The sequence below is a fragment of the Anthonomus grandis genome, unplaced genomic scaffold, assembly GCF_022605725.1.
Source record: "Anthonomus grandis grandis unplaced genomic scaffold, icAntGran1.3 ctg00000375.1, whole genome shotgun sequence".
Classification (NCBI taxonomy): domain Eukaryota; kingdom Metazoa; phylum Arthropoda; class Insecta; order Coleoptera; family Curculionidae; genus Anthonomus; species Anthonomus grandis.
Genome location: NW_026088484.1, coordinates 142,279 through 151,546, shown reverse-complemented (window position 1 = coordinate 151,546; position 9,268 = coordinate 142,279).

Below are 9,268 nucleotides of genomic sequence, written 5' to 3'. Positions count from 1 at the left end.
TGTACATTTCATGTGCTGAAAGCTGTCTGGAAATGGCTGAACATCTCCAAGAATAATATAAATAAGTAAGATAGACAGCAACATTACCAGCTATTTAGGAGCATTCTAGTATCTAAAACAAAGGATTTGTTGGAATATAACACTGAAAAATTTTATGCTGAGTGTAAATATGCTCAGTTTTAAAAATATATTAAACAAAAAATAAATCAAAATATAGAATGCTGGTGTTTATTTTTTAGACAAAGTTATCTGACACGAGGATTTGATACTAATAATTCGATAGAATTGTCCGGTTGTTTAAAGACATACCATTTGAACCAACCAAGGCATATAACTTACCGCAATTAACAGATTTTATCGTAACTGCGTTTGAAGGATATTACAAGCAACGAATATTGGATCTTCTGTTTGGCAATGTAAGGAAAATTACCTTAGATAAGTTGCTATTAAATAATAAACCTATTTCTGCTGATAACATTTCTGAAATAGGGGATAAACAATTTAAAGTAATTAGTAGCACAAATTTAGAAATAAACTATTTTGTCGACATGAATATTGGGATTTGTACTTGTGCAATAGGTACAAATGGCAAAATCTGCAAGCACCAGATATGTATTATAAAACATTTTAATATTGAAGAAGTGTCTAATACCCTTTCATCAAAAAATAAAGCTATATTTTACGAAATCGCAACTGGAACTCCACCACCTGAAGGGTTATTGTCAGAACTCAAATTAAACACGCTACATCTAACAGAAAGTAAAAATGCAGTAAACTCAAAACACTACAATGACATCTCGATTGAAGTAGACGACAATGTTACAAATACAAACGTCATATCTTCTCCTTCAGTATCTTTTGATAGACAAAATTTTAATAATTCCAGCAACAAAAACTTGGAAGAATGGAATGCCTTTATCAAAAAATTTGATGACGATGTGAAAGCAGCCCTAAAAGATGACCCAGTTGGTTTTACTCCAGTCGTTATGTCATGTGTTAAATCTTATTCAAAAAATATTAATTCCAGTTCTTCACTGATGACTGGCTTATTTAATATATTTAAATCGCAAAATGTCAAACCACGACGACTTATATCAAACAAAACGTGTCGAAAAGGAATAAAAATAGGAATCCAGCCAACATCCGTTTCAAGAAGGAAAGCTCACGCCACGGGAAGAAAAAAACTTCAAGCAGGACGACCTGTAGGATGTCTTACTAAGAAAAAAATCAAAGCTTCACATTCACTCACAAAATGTGTGGAAAGCAATGTATCCTTAGGTGATAATAAGATTATTAAATAGCATTAATAATCTTAATATAATTAAGATATATAAATAATATAAAATAATAATAAATAATTATATATAAATATAATTAATATTAAGAAGCCTTGTTTTAATATTTGTAAAATAGATATCTATATGTATTAATAAGAATTTAAACAAATACAGTTTATAACTCCAATATTTAAATATTTTTTTTATACCTACGTTGAATCAAAAAATAATTTCCAGATGCTGTTTGTATCTTTGTTATTTATTGCAAATCGCACTTATCATAACCACCAAAAATTTAAAAATCAACTCTCCTTTTTGCACTCACTATGATTATATCGGACGAATGTGATCGCAAAAATGTTTGCGCTCACACATGTCCGATATAACATCTCTCTCGGCAATTTCCGAAGCTGCGCTAAGGTACGTCCGGTATGAATATGCGGCCGGGAGCATTATCAACAAGAAGTAAAGCTTTGAATGGCAACGATTTTGAGGTTAAATATTGCCTAACACTGGGTACGAAGCAGTTCAGAAACCAATCTGTAAATAATGTGGCAGTAACCCAACCTTTTTGATTCGCTCTCCAAAACACCGGCAGATTAATTCTGAGTTTTTGAATACTTGAAACATTTGTACCCATATTTTTTCCAGATACGAGGAACAGTTTTATTGCTCATTCCCAGTTCCTCTCCAACACTTCTAGTGGACCGTGTCGAATCAAGTTCTAGGGTACTGCAAACCATTTCTTCCCGCCGTTCTATATCCTGGACCATTTTAACTTGACGTTTTGTGTGGCATTTTTTACAATCTTGAAGACAAAAAGATGTCTCAAAATTTGAAACCACATTTAAAACCGTTTTTGCACAAGGAATCGGTCTATTCTCAAATGTCACTAAAAACAAATCTCTACATTGTACTGCCGAATTGCCTCCATAAAACCATTTAATTAGTTGAACTCTTTCGGAAGGGGTATAAACAGCCATAGTGAAAAAAACACGAAAATAACACTCAAAAATTATTAATGCAACATGCAGTAACACAGCAAAGTGAGGTCTGCTGACTCCCGGTTCAAAAAATAATAAACGAAAACTGCCGCCGCCTGCAAGCCGCAACCAAGCGGTGTTGCCATTATTTTGGGTAATACGTAGCTCACGATAACACGATCTGTATACTCGGCAGAACGCTGTTCCGGAAGGTTCTCGCTTAACCTTCGAGATGTCGTGCGGTTGCAGTATGGTTTTAAGATTTTAAAATTGAAAAAAAATAGCATCGAAGTATTCTTGTGCTTTTGAGTTTATGTCTTTGCTGTAAAAAGTTTACGTCTATATTTTTTTGCTTTATTTTAATTTTTTTATTGTGTTTGAAATTAGGTTAAATTAAAAGTGTCATATAGTGAAATAATATTTTGTGAAAATGCTCTGTGAGTTTATTGTCAATAAGATATCAAAGTAAATGGGTAATTCAGATTTGTATGTACTTTTTTGTTTCTTTTAAATTCAGAAAAAATTACTTTATTTATTGTCCCTATGAACAATTTAATAAATTCAATAGTTTTTAAAGCAATTTACTGTAATGTGAATTTTCCTAAAAAAGGGTCTTAAATGTGTCGATTTTGGCCCGATTTCGATGAAATTAAAGGGCTTTTAATGGAGAAACAGAAAAAAATTGTATGAAAATATTGATAAAATTAATGGTTTTTAAATGAATTTGTTCCAAGTCAAGGTATATATAATTGTATCAAATTTAAAAAAATGATCTGTGTTATTAGATTAGATATTAAGGACGGAAACAGCTGTTATTTATGCGTATTATTGTGAAAAACAGTGATTTTTTAAATAATTTCTTACTGGAAAGTTGTGTGGGGTGGGTGGGGGGGGCAAGGGTAGGGTTTATGAAAAACGATTTTTACGGAATAAACGAAAATTACCTTAGGGGAAAAACTTTATAATTTACTAAGAAAATTCAAAAAAATATCATTGAAAAAGATTGATTTAATAAAAAGTGTACAAAGCTTTCCATGCTGTGTATAAGTGATTAGAAATAAAAAATAATTTAAATTAGAGTTAATTTTCTATTACCTGAGAAAGTAAATGATTGAATTATTTCTTTTAATTATAAGGCAATTATTATATTCAATAAAAACGTTTTTTTTATTAAAACTACCCTTGGCCCCCCACCCACCCCAAGCATTTTTCCAGTAAGACATTCTTTTAAAAAATTATTGTTTTTTGTCCATTATATCCAATCTAATAGCACTATTTTTGTATTAAATATTTATTAATTTATATATATACATTTTCACTCTGCCTACTATAATTTTCGAAAGAACCACACATTTCCCACTAATTTTCAGCGCACGGTTATATTGGAACGAAATTCAAATTTGGCACCACAGTCAAATTTTAAATGACCCGCTACTATGACGTTACAAACCTATTTTCAATTCCGGTTAGTACTACTCCTCGACATTCAGAGGGCGCAACAGTTAATCGGCGTTCTATTGACTCTTATGGAAGTTTCCTATCTAAGAAGTATTAACCTATGGTTGCACTTCATTAGTTATAGTGTTTCACGTCCAGAAAACCATGGATGTCATGATTTTTTAACGTATTCTTAAGTTTATACAATACATAAACTTAAAAGAATTCTTCGATCTCTAGTCGTCGCGAGTGATCGTGTTTTCGTAGTGAACTGTGTGAATAAACTAGTTGACCATTATCGATTGTTCTAATTATTCACACCTAAAGAACGAGAAAAATCGCTACGATATATTTAAAACAGCTAAAATAAACAAACTCGTAGCATGAGCACATTACTATAGGCTCAAAATACCAACAGCTGCAATATATCATAGAGGGAAAAATTCAAGACAGAAAAGGACCTTATGGCACCGAAACCTTGGAAAATGACGACGTTCAATAAACTGTTTTTGTAATAAATAATTTTCCTTGTCGTTTTACACAATAGTTTGAACTTCTTTTTTAGGTAATTTGAATTTATTCGATTTTCTCAGTTTTCTTCTGTCTGTAGTAGGTCCAGTTGCTTAAAGTTTGTTATTGAAAAAGTATCCTTTCCATTGCCTCAATTCTTGAACGTATCAGAGATGTTCATACAAAATTTAAAACATTTTTCTCCCTTTACCAATCCTAATCCCGTTTACTTTATCGGGAAATATTTGTCGTGCATCTCAAGACCCACTGGCTCGAAAATAATAAAATAACTAGATTTTCTTTGAGCGAAAGTCTTCCCTTCATCTGGATTTGATAGTAAATCGAGTCAAATATCAAAGGATACACACATAACGTCGTGTGTGTGTGTAGTGCGTCTAAATCGAATGACAATAATATGCTCTTGAAATAGGCATATCAGATTTGGATATAAAGAAAAATATTTGATAAGACGGATGAACGTTTAAGGGAGCATTGTTGTTGTGATATTAAAAAAGGGATGATCTGCTTTATCTTTTTTTTGATAATAAGAATCTAATACACTGGAATATGAAAAAAAAACATTCCCTTATAGCAGCTACGAGTATATTTTCTATTTTGGATGTTTTTTTCGTAATAATTTTGGAAGGATAATGAAAATCACATCAGACTGAAAATCGTAGTGACCCTCATTAAATAAGACAATGTCTAACAGCCGATTGTTTTCTCATTCTGTTGTATTACGTAAGGGCACAGATATTAAAGATATTAGTAAGAGTGCTTACCTTGTTACTTACCAGAGAACCGTTATCAAGGTAATTGGCGTAATCAGTCACATTAGAGTCACCCAATTTAAGATCAGAGATTAGGCTAGGGAAAGAAATGTAAATAACAAATATATAGACAGTCTTATGTTGGACTGATAGTTTAACACCAGTGATATCTATTTTATATGATACAATCGACGTAAGTTAATGGAAAGGAAGTCTCTCCTGTCTATAGATCTTAAACATAGCAGAGAAGATAAATTCATCAGTAGAAATAGATAGATCATGCTAAATTTCAGTCAAGAATGTCGTAGTCACAATTAATGTGTGAAGTACACATTAGTTGTGAGTTTAGATCGTATTCCACCGGTATTTTGGTATTAGCTGTTAAGTAGGCTTTGTTTACTGGAACTGTGAGAAGTTATACCTGTAGATGGTTAGAATATTAGATTATTAACATTGGCGGTGTTTAATCCTATAAAGCAATTTGAAGAGATGTCAGAGGGATTTAATAAATTGAAGTGAGTGTCGTTAGTGCTGTGAGAGAAAGAGGAGGAAGGATTTTACAGAGCTGTTAAGAATAGAATAATTTACACTTACTCACTTATCTACGGTACAGTATGCGGAAATATGCAATTCCGAAGAATTCTTGAATTTGTTTAAGACGGATATGGCGAACTGGAGTTTTGGTGTTAAATTCGGCTACATAACAACCTGCTGGTCAACTAATCTTTCCTCAGGTATTGAGGTTTTAGGAACACTCACGTTCACGTAAAACGATCTTTTTTAGTTGATAAAGTAGGAGCTGTAGTAGATATACATATACAAATGAACCATTTCAATTTTAGATTCTTTCAGCAATTTAATTTAACTGTTTATCTTCTGATCTGATTTTGCGTGTTCTGAACGATATCAGTAAAGTCAGTATTCAGTGAGTCCCTTAAGGCATATTAATTTTTTTCTGGTTTATCCTGGAATAATAAATATATTTATTCCTTGACAAAAGTGGTTGGAACTTTGGCGCCCAACATGTGAGTATCTGCAATATACCATATTCCACGAATATCCTAAATAACATGAGAAAAGAATATTCAATTTTCAATATTAAACCTACAGGCGATAATCCCTCTTCTCCCACCCCTATCTAACATATTCATTTCCTTGAAAAGTAATTTTTTACATAGTTAAGTTTGCTATAGATTTGAGCAAATTTTTGTGATACGTATATTCCTTTCCAGGGCAAAAAAAAATGAATTTTACGAAATTAGGTGGAACTTTGGCGCCCAACATGTGAGTATTTCCAATGGACCAACTATCGTCGACTTACGACTACCCACTTTTTCCTAGTTCACCTAATTACTTATGATGTATACATCTATAGACCAAACATCCACCCTATCCTAACAACCATTTTACTTGAAATTCATATAATTTAAGAACAATTAATTAGTACGAAATCTGAAGGTTACCTAAGATGCTTACAACAAAAGATTCCTTAGATATTTAGCAATAACTTTATACTATTCGTACTGATCGTACGTCTTGATACTGATTCGTACGTCTTGAGACTGGATTTATGGCGAGGCAAAACCACAACGGCGAATTAGGATTTTGCTTGTCTGAATACTACTGTACAGTTTAAGTACCCCTATAAACCGTTGGTGTGGCACGAAATTAAAGGCCTTCGCTTAAACGATTTTGAGGAAAAGTGTTCCTCTTCAAAGTGTCCACCTTGACATTGTAACCATACCTTTTAATGATGTGGCTGATCGAGGTCGATATTATTAATTTTACGAAGCAGTTCAGCCCTGTTATGTGGTTTCCCTGTATACACTAAAATCTTGATATAACAAGTAATAATCCAAACGATTTAAATCCTATAAAAGCGGAAGAAACTGCGCTCCTGCGTCCAGTCCAACGTCCAAGAAAATGGTTATTTAAATATTTAGTCACATTTCAACTACTGTAGGTACTGTACTACAAATTTGTTGTCTAATTTGCATTAGCATGTCAAACGACCATCAAACACATAAGAGCTGATCTCCTAACAAACCAGGTTAAAAATTTCGTTAGATTGTTGCATGGGGAATTTTTAATCCGTAAATTATTGACAGGGCCTCGTGTAAATGTAGCTTTACCGATAGACAAAATGTTTCTAACCAAATTACGACAATGCAATGAGCTAATTGCAAAAGTGCATATTGTTTCGTTATCAGACGAGGAAATTAAACGTAAAATCAGTTGCAGTCGTAAAAAATATAGTCAAGCAATTTCAAAAAACATTGTGTCGTTCAAACATGTTGCCCTTCTAAATTCCGTAAGAATTTTGAACAGCGAAGTTCTTCATTATTGTCAGTAAGAACTTATTTGTCGCTTTCATTTTGTATTGTAAACATCGAGAAACCAGCTGATGCTCCATCATTCACTGTCTTATTTGAATCGAAATATCCTCGGCAGTTCTCGTAAATTTTAGATGCCAAACGACCATCAAACACATAAGAGCCGCAAACACTGTGCGCATTGCCTAGTTTTTAACGATTTGTCGACGACACGCTTGGATATATCGCATGCACCAGACCATATAGCTTCTTCCTTATTTAATACGTGCATAATGTGTCAGCATCCTTTTTTAAACGTATTTGTTTCATTGATTGTTTACCAATAGTCATACCAGATTTTCATTAGTATACAAGAAGCTTTCTTAAACATAACAAGTAATAGATCTAATTCAACCCTATTTTCCACAACCTTTTCTTAATAATAGAGGCAGAGGAAGTAGAGATACCATTGAATGGGCAGTTTTAGTATGTCAAGATTTTATGCCACAGATATATGTTACCAAGGAAGCATTGGACAAGATTTTAAATTTGGAATTAGCGAAACTACTGCAGCTCGTTGGATCCATAAAATTATTGACAATCACCTTGCTGATCGGTTCATTACTTTTCCAAATATAAGAGAGATTTCCAAATATAATAAATTAACATTTATGGAGAGAACCAATTTCTCTGGTGTTATAGGCCTATTGCTTGCACCCATGTGTAACTAAACTACAATGTGATTTTCCATGAATTCAATTAATATTTTCCAATGAGTAGAGGTGATTTTAAACGATTTTTAAGAAATAATATAGGCATATATTTAAATAAAAAAACAAGGTGGCGAAAAAAATTAACAAAATAAATTAAAACATCTTGTCGAACTTGCATTGTCTTATTTATTTAATGTAACACGACGTTTCGGTTGGTAAGTATCTCCAACCGTTATCAAGTGTAAACTGACAGCAAACTACTATTCTATAGGCTTATAACTAGATGTGTGCAGCGATGTGGAAAGGAAAGTCATCCGTGAAAAGAGTTGGGGGGAGGACACGCCTCTCTCTAGATCCTACACTGTCCTGAGAGTAGAAGCTTCCAGATGTTGGGTACATCGACGAACGCCTGCCTCTACGAACTTTCTCTTCCGCCACACACAGGCGAATTTCAGCAAATTTCTGGCCAAAATGTATTATGAGATTTTTTGGGGCGAAAATAGCTTTAAAATGTTTATAACTTCGACAAAAAATAAAAAAATTATTAAACAGATGAATTTTGTTAAAATATACAGTGTGTACCAAAAAACTGTTCCCTTAATAACCATAAAATTATAAACGCAAAAAACATTAATTTTAATTAATTATAACTGATTCCAGGGATTTTGGTATCTTATTTAAGTATCCAAAATTTTACAATATTATACAGGGTGTTTCTAAAAATTAAAAATAAATTCAAAAACTATTGATTTTTTTAATTAAAGGAAAAATGATACAAATATTTGAGTTCTAGTATTTCTTGTAATTTCACCATTTTTTTTTAATATACAGGGTTTAATACAAAAACAATATATACATACTTATAATACAATAAAAGTCTCAAAACTACACTCAAGAATACATTCAGTCACTGTCACTTTCTGAATCTGTTTTTTCTTCCTTTCTTTCTTCTTCTACTTCCTTAATCGGCAAGTGGGGCTCTTTAAAAAATATAATTACCTCCTGGGGAAAAGTCGTGAGTTTCTTTGTTTCGTTTTTTCTAAAACTGCTAATGTACGGATCAGATGAAATTAGTAAATTATGGAAAACATCTTCCATGTTTTGAAGTCTTGAAAACTTTCTAGAAAAGTCTTCCCTATATCTTTTAATGTTTTTATTTCTGCTTTCCTGTGCCTCTTCTCCGAGTTGGCCTATAGGTAAAATCGCTGATGAAATAATGTCAGAACTATGCAATAATATTTTATGTACTGTTGTTGGCATATAGTA